Source organism: Gracilinanus agilis, chromosome 2, assembly GCF_016433145.1.
Source record: "Gracilinanus agilis isolate LMUSP501 chromosome 2, AgileGrace, whole genome shotgun sequence".
Taxonomy (NCBI): Eukaryota; Metazoa; Chordata; class Mammalia; order Didelphimorphia; family Didelphidae; genus Gracilinanus; species Gracilinanus agilis.
The window spans coordinates 328,412,928-328,431,420 of record NC_058131.1 but is presented as its reverse complement, the minus strand read 5'-3'; positions in this window follow the sequence as shown (position 1 = coordinate 328,431,420).

Here is an 18,493-nt window from a genome sequence, read left to right as displayed (position 1 = left end):
GAGTGCATATATTAACAAATTAGGGAGGAGAGAGGTCAATGAATTGGGCATGAAAATTAAAAAAAATAGAAAAGAAACAAATAAAAAATCCCCAAATGTAAACTAAATTAGAAATCTTAAAAATTAAAGGAGAAATCAATAAAATCAAAAGTGAAGGAGCTATTAAATTAATAAATAAGACTAGAAGCTGGTGCCTTAAAAAATAAATAAAGTACTGGTTTATCTAAAAAAAAAAAGGAAAGAAGAAAACCTAATGAACTGTATCAAAGATGAAAAGGGACCCCTCACCTCTAATGAAGAGGAAATTAAGTCAGTCATTAAAAACTATTTCCCCAATTACATGGCAATAAATATGGCAATCTAGATGATATAGATAAATATTTACAAAAAATATAAGTTGCCTAGATTAACAGAAGAAAAATAGAATACTTAAATAATCCCATAATAGAAAAAAATTGAAGAAGCCATCAGTGAATTCCCTAAGGAAAAAAAAAATCTACAGGGCCTAAGGGATTCTCAAGTGAATTCTATCAAACATTTAAAGAACAACTAATCACAGTACTACACAAACTATTTGACAAAATATGTAAAGAAGGAGTCCTACCAAATTCATTTTATGACATAGATATGATACTGATTTCAAAGCCAGGCAGATCAAAAACAGAGAAAGAAAATTACAGACCAATATATATAATGAAAATAGATGCAAAAATCTTAAATAGAATACTAGCAAAAAGACTTCAGCAAGTGATCACAAGTGTTATTCTTTATTATCAGGTGGAATTTCTACCAGCAATGCAAGGATAGTTCAAAATTAGGAAAACCATTCTTATAATTGACCATATTAACAAGCATACCAACAAAAATCACAGGATTATCTCAATGCAGAAAAAGCCTTTGACAAAACACAACACTCATTCCTATTGAAAACACTAGAAAGTCTAGGAATAAAAGGAACTTTCCTAAAAAACAAAACAAAACAAAACAAAACAACAGTATATATTAAAACCAGCAGCAAGCATCATCTACAATAGGAATAAATTAGAAGTCTTCCCAATAAGATCAAGAGTGAAAATCCAGAAGGAGTGCCTTGCTGGAAGAGCTGTGCCAGACTTAAGGCTTTGATCACAGACAAAAGGGAGACAGCTGGAGGAAAAACACAGAAAGGGCAGCTGAACACTCCATCTTGCTCTGCCCCACTCCTTTCTCAAGGTTTTGGCCTCAGGGTAAATAAAACTCTTTAGATCAACTCAACTCTGGCTTAATCTTATCAGTACAGCAGATAAGAAGTCTTCAGAGGGCAGGGAAGCCCCAGCAACCCTCCCCCATAGACTGCAGTGAATGTAGCTGAAATCACATGTTTAGCTTTTACTACCAGCTGGGGAAAATCTGGCATCAGGGTCCACTAATCTAATGAGTCAACAGAGCAGAGAAGAAACCCTTCTAGGACTGAAATTCCAAACCCACAGATCGTGAAAATAATCAAAGGACCAAGATTACAGGTGGGGGGAGGATAAAACATGTGTAAGCAACAGAAAAAGAAAAAAGAAATTACAATCAACAGCTCCTATCCAGGATATGAGCAAAAAGCAAATGGATCAAAGGAGAACCTAGGAACACCAAGAAAAAACACATAAACACCAGCAAATTGGACACAGGCTATGGAAGAACTCAAAATTCAATTAACTCAAGAACTAAAAAAATCAAAAGAGCCTTAAGACAATTTGAAAAAAGGAAATATGTGAACTAAAACAAGAAAATAGTGTCTTGAAATCCAAAATTCACCAGCTTCAAAATGAAGCAAAGAAGGTGAAAAATACACTACAAAGAAAATCAGACCAGAAGAAGGATGACCAAATAGCCAGGGATAAAATTCTGTCTTTAAAAATTAGAATCCAACTAGAAGCTAATGACTTCACAAGGCAGTGAGAATATATAAAACAAAATCAAAAGAATGAAAGAATTAAGGAAAATATGAAATACCTCATTGCCAAAACCTCAGATATGGAAAATAGATTGCTGAGAGGCAATTCAAGAATTATTAGTCTGCTGGAAGTTCGTGACAAAAGGAAAAGCCTGGACATCATTCTACAGGAAATTATCTAAGAAAACTGCCCTGGCATGCTCAAACAAGATGGAAAAATGTGAATGGAAAGAATCCGCAGATCACTTCCTACATTTAATCCACAACTGACAACTCCCAGGAATGTTATAGCTAAATTCAAGAACTACCAGACCAAGGAAAAGATATTACAAGTTGCTAAGAAGAAACCATTCAGATATCATGGAATCACAGTTAGGATAACATAGGACCTGACTGCATCCACATTGAAGGATCAGAAGGAATGGAATATGATATTCCAGAAAGCAAGGGAACTTTGTCTACAACCAAGAATCAACTACCCAGCAAAACTGACTATATTCTTGCTGTGGAAAGTATGGTCATTTAATAAAAGAGAAGACTTGATCCTTAAACTCAAAACTCAAGAGAATCATCAAAAGGGAATTAAGAAAGAGGAAAAAAAACTTTTTTAAAGGACTCAATAAGTTCAAATTACTTGTATCCCTATAAAAATGATTATAGTGGTAACTCATAAAAATTGTTATCATCAGAGTAGCTAGAAAAGGTATACTTAGAGGGAACTATAAGAAACTGGATAGGATGAAATGCCAAGATATATATACATATATATTTATATTTGTATTTGTATTTATATATATACATATATAAAAACTAGAAGAAGATAGATAGTAAGAGAAGATAATAATAAGAGAAATGAGAAAAGAGACAAAATGTAATAAATTTATATTCCATAAAGAAACACGTGGGGGGAACAGGGGAGAAGACCAATACACTGGAAGGGTAAAGAGGTTGGAGTCAGGAAACACTTAATTCTTAAGTCCATTGAAATTAACTTAAAGAGGGAAGAACAATCAGATCCACTGGGGCAGAAAATTGATCCATGATCTATATAGAAGTATAAGGGTAACAAAATGAACTGGTCCAGAGAAAAGCAATACTAGGGAGGGAGAGTGTGGAGGGTAGCTTAAAAGACCATAAAGAAAAATAAGAGGGGAATAATAAAGGAGGGGGAAGAAAGGGAAGTAAAATAAGGGAGGGGACTAGGGGTACTGTTTAAAAACAAAACACTGATGTAGAAGGAAATAATTAAAAAAGAAAAAGCAGGAAAAGGAGAGGGAATCAAAATGTTGGGGAATACATAGTTGATAATCATAACTCTGAATATGAAAGGGATAAACTCACTCAAAAATGGAAGCAAATAGCAGAGTTGATTAGAAACCAAAATCCTACCATATGTTGTCTAAAAGAAACATGCATGAGGCAGGTAGACATACAAAGGGTAAAAATAAAAGGCTAGAACAAAATCTATTGGCTTTCAACAAAGAAAAAGAAGGCAGGCATTGCAGTCATGATATCTGACAAAGCCAAAGTAAAACTAGATCTGGTTAAAAGAGATAGGGAAGATAATAAAATTCTGATAAAAGGCAGCATAGACAATGAAGAAATATCAAGACTCAACATGTATGCACCAAATGGTATAGCATCCAAATTTATAAACGAGAAGCTAGTGGAGCTCAAGGATGAAAAAGATAGTAAAACTGTACTAGTGGGGTACCTAAACCTTCCCCTATCAGATCTAGATAAATCAAACTAAAAAATAAATAAGAAAGAGATAAGAGAGGTGAGTGAAATCCTAGAAAAATTAGAGTTAATAGATATGTAGAGAAAAGTAAATAGGGTCAAAAAGGAACACACCTTCTTTTCAGCAGCACATGAGAAAGAAAACTACAGACCAATTTCCTTAATGAGCATAGATGCAAAAATCTTAAATAGAATACTAGCAAAAAGGCTCCATCAAGTGATCATGAGGGTTATTCATTATGATCAGGTGAGAGTTATACCAGGAATGGTATATCCATATCAACAAAAATCACATGACTATCTCAATAGATGCTGAAAAAACTTTTGACAAAATACAACATCATTCCTATTGAAAACACTAAAAAGTATAGGAATAGGAGCATCTTTCCTAAAAATATTGAATAACATATATCTTAAACCAGTGATGGGCAAACTATGGCCCGTGGGGCAGATGTGGCCCCTTGAGATATTCTATCTGGCCTCTAGATATTATTCCTAATCTGACAAATACATTGAAACTTCAAAAGAGGTGCCTTAGAAACAGATTGAAAGATGAGCATTTCCTTTCCTTTGGCACCTGTTGAGATCTCTTTATCACCTCTGATAATCTGATTAGGACAGTTTAGTTGATAAGGAAATAAGGACAGAACAAGGGAGTTGTCTTTTACCTCATGCTTCCAGCTCTGGCTCCAGGAGCATGGAGTTTATTATATATGTATATTTCAAGACTCATTTCACACAAAAGAACCCCTCCTGAAATTTTGTAGATGCGCAAAAGTTACAAATTTTGTCCCATCAAAACAGAAAACATTGGCTTCAGAAGAGACCAAGGCCAAGGCTGAATTTTGACTAGGTTCTTAGAAAGCTAAGTTGGAGAGTATTCCTCTCAGGGTCGAATTGCCCCTGCCCCTAAGATTTTGGTCTTGGCTATACCAGGCAGCAGCATTCCTTGCTGGGTTAGCAGTGTTAACCCTTTAAATTCAGGTTTGATAGGAACTCAAAGCTTTTCAATAAGGCCACAATACTTTTCAACAAGAAATCACAAGAATCACAAAAGGGGTCAAAAGAGGAGGCTCAGACTTTTATATATTCTCTTATTGGTCTCCCACAGGCACCCTCTTTTTTTTTTTAAACCCTTACCTTCCGTCTTGGAGTCAATACTGTGTATTGGCTCCAAGGCAGAAGAGTGGTAAGGATAGGCAATGGGGGTCAAGTGACTAGCTCAGGGTCACACAGCTGTTTTTTTATTTTAAACCCTTAACTTCTGTGTATTGACTTATAGGTGGAAGAGTGGTAAGAGTAGGCAATGGGGGTCAAGTGACTTGCCCAGGGTCACCCAGCTGGGAAGTGGCTGAGGCCACATTTGAACCTAGGACCTCCTGTCTCTAGGCCTGGCTCTCAATCCACTGAGCTACCCAGCTGCCCCTATAGGTACCCTCTTTAAAAAGTTTGTCCATCACTATCTTAAACCACCAACAAACATCTTCTGCAATGGGGATAAATTAGAAGCATCCCCAATAAGATCAGGAGTGAAACAAGGATGACCATTATCACCTCTATTATTTAACATTGTTCTAGAAACACTAGCAGTAGCCATTAGAGAAGAAAATATAAATTTAAGGTATTAAAATAGGCAATGAGAAGACCAAGCTATCACTCTTTGCAGATGATATGATGATCTACCTAAAAAATCCTAGAGAATATTAAACTTAAACTTAAAAGGTAGTGGAAATATTCAACAACTTTAGCAAAGTAGCAGGATACAAAATAAATGCACACAAATCATGGGCAGTTCTATACATTTCCAATATATCTCAGCAGCAAACATTAGAAAGAGAAATTCCATTTAAAATCACCCTAGAGAAGAGATTGGGCCTAGATCAACATATCACACCCATTACCAAGATAAACTCAGAATGGGTGAATGACTTGAAGATAAAGAAGGAAACTATAGGTAAAATGGGTGAGCACAGAATAGTATATTGTCATATCTATGGGAAGGGAAAGATTTTAAAACCAAGCAAGAGTTAGAAAAAAATCACTAAATGTAAAATAAATAATTTTGACTACATTAAACTAAAAAGGTTTGTACAGACAAAACCAGTGCTACCAAAATTAGAAGGGCAACAACAAACTGGGAAAAATCTTTATAACAAAAATTTCAGGTAAAGGTGTAATTATTCAAATATACAAGGAGCTAAATCAATTGTACAAAAAGTCAAGCCATCTCCCAGTAAATAAGTGGGTAAGGGACATGAATAGGCAATTCTCAGATAAAGAAATCAAAACTAAATAAAAATTAAAAAAAGAAATTAATAAAATTGAAAGTAAAAGAACTATTGAATGAATATATGACTAGAACCTGGTCCTTTGAAAAAACAAATAAAATTGACAAAGTACTGGTCAATCTAATTAAAAAACAGAAAGAAGAAAATAAAATTATTGGTATGAAAGATGAAAAGGGAGACCTCACCTCTAATGAAGAGGAAATCAAAACAATCATTAAAAACTATTTTGCCCTATTATATGGCAATAAATACAGCAATCTAGGTGATATGGATGAATATTTATGAAAATATAAAGTTCCTAGGTTAACAGTAGAAGAAATAGAATACTTAAATAACCCCATATCAGAAAAAGAAAATGAACAAGTCATCAAAGAACTCCCTAAGAAAAAATTCCCATGACCAAATGGATTCACAAGTGAATCCTATCAAATCTTCAAAGTACAACTAATTCCAATACTATACAAAGTATTTGACATAATAAGCAAAGAAGGAGTTCTGTGAAACTCCTTTTATGACAGGAATATGGTACTGATCCCAAAACCAGGAAGATGAAAAAGAGAGAAAGAAAACTATAGACCAATGTTCTTAATGAAGATAGATACAAAAACCTTAAACAGAATAGTAGCAAAAAGACTCCAGCGAGTGATCATGAGGGTTATTTATTATGATCAAGTGGGATTTATACCAGGATGGCAAGGATGGTTCAAGATCAGGAAAACCATGTATATAATTGACCATGTCAAAAAGCAAACCAACAAAAAAACAGATGATTATCTCAATTGATGCTGAAAAGGCCTTTGACAAACATACAACACCCATTCTTATTGAAAACACTAAAAAATATAGGAATAGAAGGACCTTTCCTAAAAATAATAAATGGTATATATCTAAAATGGTATATATTTCCATATATCTATTAACTCTAATTTTTCTAGGGTTTCATTCACCTCTCATCTCTTTCTTATTTATTTTTTGGTTTGATTTATTTAGATCTGATAGGGGAAGGTTGAGGTCCCCCACAAGTATGGTTTTGCTATCTATTTCATCCTTGAGCTGCACTAGCTTCTCTAAAGATTAAAAACAAACACCATCTGCAATGGGGATAAATTAGAAGTCTTCCCAATTGGATCAGGCATAAAACAAGGATGCACATTATCACCTCTATTATTTAACATTGTACTAGAAACACTAGCAATAGCAATTAGAGAAGAAAAAGAAATTCAAGGTATTAAAATAGGCAATGAGGAGATTAAGCTATCAATTTTGCAGATGATATGATGTTCTACTTAAAAAATCCTAGAGAATCAACTAAAAACCTAGTAGAAATAATCAACAATATTAGCATAGTTGCAGGATATAAAATAAATGCACAGAAATCATCAGCATTTCTATACATTTCCAACACATCACAGCAGCAAGAGTTAGAAAGAGAAACAATATTTAAAATCACTCTACACAATATAAAATACTTAGGAATCTATTTGCCAAGACAAATACAGGAATTATACGAACACAACTACAAAACCCTTTCCAAACAATTAAAACTACATCTAAAGAATTGGAAAAACATTTATTGCTCATGGGTAGGATGAGTTAACGTAATAAAAATGAGCATCCTACCTAAATTAATATACTTATTTAGTGCTGTAACTATCAAACTACCAAAAAACTTTTTTTTTTACTGAATTAGAAAAAACTATAAGAAAGTTCATTTGGAAGAACAAAAGACCAAGAATATGAAGGGAAGTAATGAAAAAAAATGTGAAGGAATGGGACCTAGCAGTACCAGATCTTAAACCGTACTATAAAGCAGTGGTCATCAATATGATATGGTACTGGATAAGAGACAGAAGGGAGGATCAATGGAATAGACTAGGGGTAAGTGACATCAGCAAGACAGTCTTTGATAAACCCAAAGAACCCAGCTTTTGGGACAAAAACTCACTATTTGATAAACACTGCTGAGAAAAATCAGAAAACAATATGGGAGAGATTAGGTTTAGATCAACATCTCACACCCTACAGCAAGATAAACTCAGAATGGGTTAATGACTTGAATATAAAGAAAGAAACTGTAAGTAAATTAAGTGAACACAGAATAGTATACTTGTCAGATTTCTGGAAAAGGAAAGATTTTAAAATCAAGTAAGAGTAAGAAAAATTACAAAATATAAAATAAATAATTTTGATTATATTAAATTAAAAAGGTTTTGTACAAACAAAAACAATGCAACCAAAAATCAGAAGGGAAACAACAACCTGGGAAAAATCTTTAAAACAAAAATTTCTGACAGAGGTCTAATTACTCAAATGTACAAGGAGCTAAATCAATTATATAAAAAATCAAGCCATTCCCCAATTGATAAATGGGCAAGGGACATGAATAGGCAATTTTCAGATAAAGAAATCAAAAGTATAAATAATCACATGAGAAAGTGTTCTAAATCTCTAATAATTAGAGAAATGCAAATCAAAACAACTCTGAGGTATCACCTCACACCTAGAAGATTGGCCAAAATGAAAGAAGGGGAGAGTAATGAATGCTGGAGGGGATGTGGCAAAATTGGGACATTAATGCATTGCTGGTGGAGTTGTGAACTGATCTAACCATTCTGGATGGCAATTTGGAATTATGCTCAAAGAGCAATAAAAGAATGTCTGCCCTTTTATCCAGCCATACCATTGCTGTGTTTGTACCCCAAAGAGATCATAGATAAACAGAATTGTGCAAAAATATTTATAACTGAGCTCTTCGTGGTAGCGAAAAACTGGAGTGAGCGTATGCCCTTCAATTGGGAAATGGCTGAACAAATTGTGGTATATGTTGGTGATGGAATACTCTTGTGCTCAAAGGAATAATTGTTATCAAGAAGTAAATAAGGTAATCTGAGTGGGTCAACGAAGGCAATTTGGGTGTGAGGAAGGATAATGGGGATATAGGTGGTTATAAGGTGATTGGAGGAGGAATGAAAAGGTAAGGGAAGGTATATAGGAGATAAAGAAAATGGGGTATGTAGGAAAGGGCAGCTCAAGCAGGTTTATTTCCAAAGGCTTGAGACAGAGAATACAGGGAGGAAATTAGGGCCAGTAAGAAATGTTTAAGTTTGGCTCAAGGGTTTCTCTTTTTAGTTTCTAAAGTCTCTTGAGGGAGGAGTCGAGAGGGCCCCTCCCTGCCAGTCAAACTGATGGCTGGAGGAAGTCTTGGATAGGTACTTCCTGCCAAGATGGATGCCCCCAATTCTGTCAAGAAATAAAAAAAAATATATTCCTTCCCTCTTTTAGCCCTTGCCTCAATTTTTGATACAGTGATTCACCAGAGGTTTTGAGTAGGTACCAAAGGGATTTATTAATCGCAGGTTAGTCAGAGAGAAGAGGTTCAGGATTTCTAACTGGTGCTAGGGAGCGGGGTGATGGTGGGGGATGGGTCTTGGAGAGTTTTAGACTTAGTGATCCTGCTCTCCCAGTCAGGAGATTTGACTGACTTTTAAGTAAAGTCCTTATTAAATCACTTTTACTAGTTACTAGTTACTAGGGTAAATTATTTGAGAATACTCTACTTGTGTATAGAAACTAAAACCCACAATGTTCAATCACCAAGCCCTCCCTTCCATCAAGACCCACAGGAAATTCAGAGGAAGGGGTGGTATATGGATTGAGAGATCAGGGAGAGGTCCAGAGAAATGAGATTGGTTTAAATTTCCCAAGACAAGATAAGCACAGGCCAAGGCGGAAGCAAAGCCAAGCCGAAAGGCCAAAGCAAAAGCCTCCAGCCACAGCCAAAGCCAGAAGGCAAAAGCCCTGTCAGTTGGAACTTCACCTCTATTTATAGTTTCAAGTTCCAACTAACTTTCTGAAGATTCTAAGATGTTTAACCTGACTTTTTGTGACCATTAGAAATTACAGAAGCAAAAAGTTTCTGTTAGTCACCTTGCATTACATAATAAACTGGAGGAATTCCATGTGAACTGGAAAGACCTCCAGGAATTGATGCAGAGTGAAAGGAGCAGAACCAGGAGAACATTGTACACAGAGACTGATACACTGTGGTAAGATAGAATGTAATGGACTTCTCTACTAGCAGCAATGCAATGACCCAGGACAATTCTGAGGGATTTATGGAAAAGAACGATACCCACATTCAGAGGAAGAAGTACAGGGGTGGAAATACAGAAGAAAAACAAGTGCTGAACACTTGGGTTGATGAGGACATGATTGGGGATGTAGACCTGAAAGGAACACACCAATGTAACTATCAATAATATGTAAATAAGTCTTTACTGACCACACATGCTAAAACCAGTGGAAATGCAAGTTAGCAATGGGGGAGTGAAGTTTGAGGGGCTGAAGGGTAAAGTATAAACATGAATTATGTAACCATGGAAAATTTTTCTAAAATTAAAAATTAATTAAAAAAATCAATGTCACCAACAGAATTTATGATTATCTCATTAGATGCAGAAAAAGCTTATGACAAAATACAACATTTATTGCTCCTATTAAAAAGCAAGAGCAGAAGAGAAATTTCATTTAAAATAATCGCAGGTATTATAAAATATTTGGAAGTCTATCTTTCACTTCAAATTCAGGAAAGCACAGGATGATATGTGGTATCTAACTAAAACCATCAGGAAGCATTATTGTTCCCCAATTGAAAGGCATATCCTCATTTTCCAGTTTTTTGCTACTACAAAGAGTATGGCTATAAATATTTTTTTACACATCTTTTTCCTTATGATCTTTTTGGGGTATAAACACAGCAGTGATATGGCTGGATAAAAGGGCAGAGAGTCTTTTAAAACCCTTTGGGCATAGTTCCAAATTGACATCCAGAATGGTTGGATCAGTTCACAACTCCACCAGCAGTGCATTAATGTCCCAATTTTGCCACATCGCCTCCAACATTCACCACTTTACTTTGCTGTCATGTTAGCCAATCTGCTAGGTATGAGGTGGTACCTCAGAGTTGTTTTGATTTGCATTGCTCTAATTATAAAAGATTTAGAACACTTTCGCATGTGCTTATTTATAATTTTGATTTCTTTATCCGAAAATTGCCTATTCATGTCCCTTGCCCATTTATCAATTGGGAATGGCTTGATTTTTTTGTACATTTGATTTAGCTACTTAAAAGAACAAATTGTAGTATATGCTGGTGATGGAATGCTATTGTGCTCAAAGGAATAATAGCCAGGAGGAATTCCATGTGAACTGGAAAGACCTCCAGGAATTGATGCAGAGTGAAAGAAGCAGAGCCAGAAGAACATTGTACCCAGAGACTGATACACTGTGGTAAAATCGAATGTAATGGACTTCTCTACTAGCAGCAATGCAATGATCTGGAACAATTCTGAGGGTCTTATGAGAAAGAATGCTATCCACATTCAGAGGAAGAACCGTTGGTGTAGAAACATAGAAGAAACACGACTGCTTAAACACATGGGTTGATACGGATATGATTTGGGATGTAGACTAAAGGATCATCCCAGTGCAACTATCAATAATATGGAAATAGATATTGATTGATGACATGTAAAAACCAGTGGAAATGCACGTTCACTATGGGGGTGGGAATGTGTGGGGGTTGAGGGAGAGTAAGAACATGAATCATGTAACCATGTAAAAAATTTCTAAAATATAAAAATTAAAAAAACCAATATGACAGCTCAAAAAAAGAGAAAGCATTATTGCTAATGGGGACAAGTAGTGTGATTTCAGAAAAAAGTGGAAAGATATAAATGAACTGATACAGAGAGAAATAAGATGAACAAGGAGTACATTATACAGATTATCAGCAATATTGTGCGATAATCAACTATGAAAGACTTAGCTCCACGTGGCAATATAATATTAAGAAAATTCTGACGGATTTATGACAGAGAAAGCTATCCACCTCCAGAGAAAAAAACTATTGAAATCAGATGTAGATCAAAGCATATTATTTTTGCCATTAGTTTATTTATGATTTTATTTTGAGGTTTAGGTTTTATATGAGTATTCTTTTCAGCAATGACCAATATTGAATATATTTTGCACAATAAATGTATAACACAAATAAAATTGCTTACCCTCTCTGAGATGTGGGTGGGAAAAAAGGGAGGGAGACAATTTGGATCTCATAATTTCAGAAAATATATAAAAAATTTAATATATGTAATTGGTAAAATAAAATATCTTTGAATAAAAATAAATTTATTGAAAAAAAGGACAAGCTAGAAGTATTTCCAATAAAATCAGGGGTGAAGCAAAAATACCCATTATCGCTACTCTTATTCAGTATAGTATTAGAAATGCTAGTGATAGCAATGAGAAAAAGAAGTTGAAGGAATTAGAATAGAAAATAAGGAAACAAAGCTATCATTCTTTGCATATGGGGTGATGGCATACTTGAAGAATCTTAGAGAATCAACAATCCTAAAGAAACATTTAAGAACTTCAGCAAAACTGCAGGACGTAAGTTAAACACTTATAAATTATCAACATTTCTATATATTACCAACAAAATCTAGCAGAAAGAGACACAGGAGAAATTTCATTTAAAATAATTGCAGACAATATACAATTCTTGGAAGTTTAATTGCCACAACAAACCCAGGAACTATATGAACATAATTACAAAGCACTTTTCACACAAGTAAAGTCATATTTAATAATTAGAGTAATATCAATTGCTCATGAGTAGGCCAAGCCAATACAATGAAAATGACAATACTACCTAAATTAATTACTTTTTCTCTTCCACATCAAACTACTGAAGAATTAATTTATAGAGCTAGAAAAATAATAAAATTTAATCTATCACCATCTTAATAAGAGTCAACAGTATGATATAAGAACCAAAATACCTAACATGATCTTGCACTAAATTAAGATATAGAGCTTTATGAAATAAGAAATTATATGCTAATATACTCTATCCAGTTAAGACTGCACCTGGAGTATTGTGTTCTATTCTAGGAACTGGAGTTTAGGGAAGATGATGAAATGGGACAGAGTGCACAGGACAGTATCTAGGATGGTGAAAAGGCCTCATGTCTATGTCATATGAGGTTCAATAGAAAGTATTTAGTCTGGAAAAGGGAAAAAAACATTAAAGAGAATATGTTAAAGTTCATTTCTATCCCATATCTTCCATCTTAGAAGCAATATTGTGTGTTGTTTCCAAGGCAGAAGAGTGTTATGGGCTAGGCAGTGGGGGTTAAGTGACTTACCCAGGGTCACAATATTAGAAAGTATTTAAGGCAAGATTTGAACCCAGGACTTCCCATCTCTAGGCCTGGTTCTCTGTTCACTGAGCCACCTAACTGACCCTATGCTTCTTTTTCAAATACTAAAAATGTTATGATGTACAAGAGGATTTTGTTTGTTTTCCTTTGCCACAGATAGAAGAATTATAAGCTAGGTGATGGCTGCTAATAGTCCAATGTAGGCTTAATATAATAAAAATAAAACTTCTTAACAACAAAAGCTACTTGTAAGATAAAATGAGATATCTGAGAGGTAGTGGATTTCTTTAAAGATCTTCATTAAAGATCTTCAAGCAAAGATTGGATGTTGACTATTGCATTTGAGAATTTTATTTTTTAGGTGTAGTTAGACCTAGTTAGTTAGTGTAGTTAGACCACTAATTTTCCATCTAATTCTAAACATTTATTTCTATAATCTTATAAAATGTACATTTTTACAGTATAATCTCTAGTTTTTCTTGCTAGTTATCAATAATGTAAATATTTATGCACAGATATCTTAGATATTTGATTTTATATCTCCTTTTATGGATTTTATCTTTTGATACTTCTACTGTTATTTTATTACTACATGTAATAACATTATAATACTTATGTTTCTAAGTATCAGCTAATAGTCCTTTCTCTGTCCTTTCCATTTATAATTTTTATTCATTTTGTAATGACTACAGACAAAAATATTCTTTCCAACTTTAGTAGGGGTACTCAGTCTCTGGTTAGAAATCTTTCATCCTTATTTCGTAAAACATAGTCCAGAAATCTAAATTTGACTGTAAGATGCCATTTTCTTAACTTTCTCCAAGACAGTCACTAAGTCAATAAGCATTTCTTAATATACTATGTGCCAGGAATTGTGATAAGCCCTTAAGTATATGGAGAAAAACAAAAAGAACACAGTATATTGGAAGAAACAATATGGAAACAATTGTGTGAAAACAATATGTACACCGGATAATTTACAGATAATTTCAGCAAGAAGGCACTAAGATTAAGAAGGTCTAGGAAAGCCTTTTTTGCAAATGGAATCATCTGCTTTTGCTTCTGAAGGCCTTGATTTCAATGAAGAGCAGTGATGATAAGAACTCCTATGAACCGAAGGTCTTCAATTGCTTGACTGTTTTCATAAACTTTAATAATGCTTTTTAGCTTACTTTTGGCAGTAACATTTGTTCTCAAATGAATTGCAAGAAGTGATATAGTAGTCATTAGATTTGGCAGGTTTTAGGAGATTTTCCATTACTGCTTTAAGATAACAAAGGAACTTTCTATTGCTATTACATTGACTATTCCATAAGTTATCACTTAACTTTTCCTATTTTTAAATTCAAATCATGCTGCTCCCCTATTCAGGAATATTCTTTGATTTCACATAGTCCACAAGAAATGAAGGCACCTCCTTAGTCAGACATTTAAGGTTTTCTGTTACTTGGTTCTAGCCTAATTTTCTAGCTTAAGTTCATATTACTTCCTTTAGTGCAATCTACAAGTTAATTTTTTTGGACCAGGAGTCATTCCTAATTCTTGACTTTGTATTGATTCTATATATTATACATTTTAAGAAATGTTTGCCAAGTGAATGCGTGGTTAACTTCTGGAGGTAGTCTAGTATGAGGGGAAAATGCAGATTTTGGAGTTGAGGACCTAGATTTAAAGCCCTCCTCTGCTATTTACTATCTCTGTGAAGGTGGGCAAGTCATTTATCCTCCCAAGGCCTCAGATTCCTCATTTTAAAAAATGAGGGCACTAGACAAGGAAATTGTTGAGGTTCTTTACTGCTCAAAAATCTATAATTAACCTGGCAAAATTAGATTTTTTTTCATCTCAGTGATGTTTCTCTGAAGCTGGTTTATATAGATACTATATTTTTCCTTCTTTTTTTGAAACTCTTACCTTCCGTCTTAGAATCAACTCTCTGCACTGGTTCAAAGGCAGTAGCTCAGGAAGGGCTCGGCAATAGTGGTAACTTGCCCAGGGTTGCACAGCTAGGAAATATCTGAGGCCAGATGTTATTCTACTTTTCAATGGGAATTTTTTTATCTGTACCATTAACAATCCACTTATTACCAGATAAACTAAATTTCCAAATTTTATCTCTTTGGTAACATGATCAGCCTAGGTGAGAAGATGTGGTCACAGATGTGTTGCTAAAAGGTTGAATTGTAGCCCCAGGCTACTCCATGTGTTGGTTTCATTGTATTTTGAAGTTGTGGCATCAATGTTTTTTAAACTTCCTTTGTTTTCAGAGATGAGTTTTGTTCAAGGGGAAGAGGGAACATTTTAACTCCCATCCCCCCTTTGTAAAGCAGCAATTTTCATGCTTGTTATGATAACACTGGCTCTGGTCCAGCCTCTCACCTAAGTACTTAATCAGATAGGACTGGGTGTTTTGGAGAGGGGATTACACACACAATAGTATTGAAGAGTCTCTTTGGAATCATTCCAGTCTATTACATTCTGAATCCTATAGAGTGTAAACATCTAAAAGAATTAATGAGCTCCATTTGCTGAACAAGTTTATCCTCATCCCCACTCTCCTATCACTTCAAACATATTCAATGTATCCTCTTTGCCATTAGGTTAAAATCCAAATCCCAAAGTCTGGATCTCAAGGCCCTTCCCAAATTGTTTTCATCCTATTTGTCCTTATTTCTCATTATTAGCCTGCATAAACCATCTATTTTGATCAAAGTGACCAACTCACATTTCCCTAAATATTCCTTGAATCATTCATATTAAATTCATATGGATTGTTCTTTTCTCCACCCATCTAAGTCCCACCTGCCATAAAAAATAAAATTTTATCTATAAAAGACATTAGAAATGATCCTGTTTGAACTCTTTCTTCCAATAAGGAAATTGCTATATGACATGATGGAGGAGAGATCCCTGTGAGTGAATTTGATCAGGAAAGAACTGACAGTGAAAATGAGAATTGATATGAATCTTGATGATTGATAAATTGATAAAGTGGAAAGAATATAGATATAGAGTCCTGGGACCTAGATTTTTAGCCTACTACTTATGATTTCTATATATTTGGCTATGGGAGAAAATTAGAGATGTAGAGACAGAAATGAAAGAGAGATAAACCAAGAAAAAAACATTTATGATGCAAATTGAGTATGGCATGTACAGTGAGGTGTTAGGGATACAAAGACAAAAATAAAATAGTTCATTTTAAAGAACAAAAAGTCAAAAATATCAAAGGAATTAATGAAAAAATGTAAAGGAAGGAGGTCTAGCAGTGCCAAATTTTAAACTAGTATAATAAAGCAGTAATTTTTAAAAACTATCTGGTACTGGCTAAGAAATAGAAAAGTAAATTAGTGGGAAAGAATAGACAAAAGCAAACAATAGTAAAATATTATACTTATCTTGTGGATGACAAAAGTAAAGATCCAAGCTTTTGGGATAAGAATTTTCTCTTTGGTAAAAATTTTTGGGAAAACTAGAAAGCATTCTAGCAATAAAATATAGACTGATATCTTGAACTATTCTCCAAGATAAGATCAAAGTAGATACATGACTTGGGCCAGTGGTGGTGAACCTACAGCATGGGTGCCAAAGATGGCACACAGAGCACTCTCTGTGGGAACACAGCTGCTCTTCCCACTCTGCCCCATCCAGAGTTTGTTACTAGAAAGGCAGAGGGCCTTTTTCACCCCCCCCCCACCCTTTTGCCCAGCAGCCCAATGGGAGCACACAGTGGGTAAAGTGGGTGGCTCATAGGTGGCAAAGCTAGAGGGGAGCAGAATGTTGGGGCCAATCTTCTCCCCCTTTCATCACTCACTGAAGACATTCCCCACTTCACACACCCCTCTGCCCAGCAGCCTAATGGGAGTGCTTTTTTCCTTCATCTGTGTGAGGTAGGTGGTGGGGGCATGCCCAGCACTTGGTGATAGTGGGAGGGACATGGCATATGGTCACTGGGAGAGACAGACACGTTACTCAGTCTGCAAGGGGGTGGGGTGGTAGAGGCAGGGCCTGGCACTCTGTCTCTAAAAAGTTTACCTTCACTGACCTAGGCATACAGGGAGATATCATAAGAAAATTTAAAGAATAGGAAACATATTACCTAGCAGATTTGTGGGTAAGAGAAGGATTTATTAATAAGCAAGAGATCAAAAGTATTGTGAAATATAAAATGGATATTTTAATACATTAGATAAAATGAAATTTTATGCAAATAAAACTAATGTAGCCAAGATTAGAAGAACTGATTCAAACATTTTGGAGATCAATTTGGAATGATCTAATGAGTCATAAAACTGTATATATCTTTTGACCCACTACTGTTTTAGGTTTATTTCCAAAGGTGATCAGTTTAAGTAGAAAAGAACCTCTATTTTCTAAAATATTTATAGCAGTTCTCATTGTAGTGGCAAAGACTGGAAATTAAAGTGATGTCCATCAATTGGAGAATGGCTGAACAAATTGTGGCCTATGATTATAATGGAATACTACTGTTCAGTAAGAAATGATGAGAAAGAGAGTTAATTAAAAAAAAAAAACTTGGAATGACCGACATAAAATTATGAAGGGTGAATTGAACAGAACCAAGAAAGTATTATATATGACTATATATTGTTTGAAGAATGACTTGTATATTTCCACCTTCAGAGAAGAAACTATTAAATAGAAACAAGCAAGATATTGTTTTATATAAACATATATCTTTGTCAAAAGATGCCTTCTCTAGTGTGTGGAGGGGACGAAGAGAGATACTTAGAAAATTTTATGTGACAAATTAATTTTTAAAAAGTTTATGTTCTCAAGTACCTTACATTTTTATTGGAAGAGACAACATACATATTTATAATAATATACATATATATAAATATATGTATATACTACATATGTGTGTATGTGTGTGTGTAATTCACATCCCCAAGTCCTTGGTGCAATTATTTCTCCTCATTGGTGGGGATCAATGATTTACATTTGCATGAGTGTGAAGTAGAGGTGGAGAGAAGAGAAGATAATCTCTTCAATCTCTTTGTATCTCTTGAATCTCTTCAGGCTCTGCAGTCACTCTGGGCACTTCTGGCTTCTATTTTGGATTGCTGAAGGGAGAATAAGATTCAGAGAAGAGGCTAGCATGAAAGGAGCTAGCAGTCTCCATTATGCCCCTGTTCCCAAATTGTGCACTAAAGACATTGGGGAATTTCTATTGAGTGAGATCTGGGAGTGTCTCTCTTGGTTAGGCTGAGTTACCTCACTCCCAAAGGCAAAGCTCCTTCATTCTGTATTGTTTGGAATATATTATCAAACATGTGTGTGTATATATATATATATAT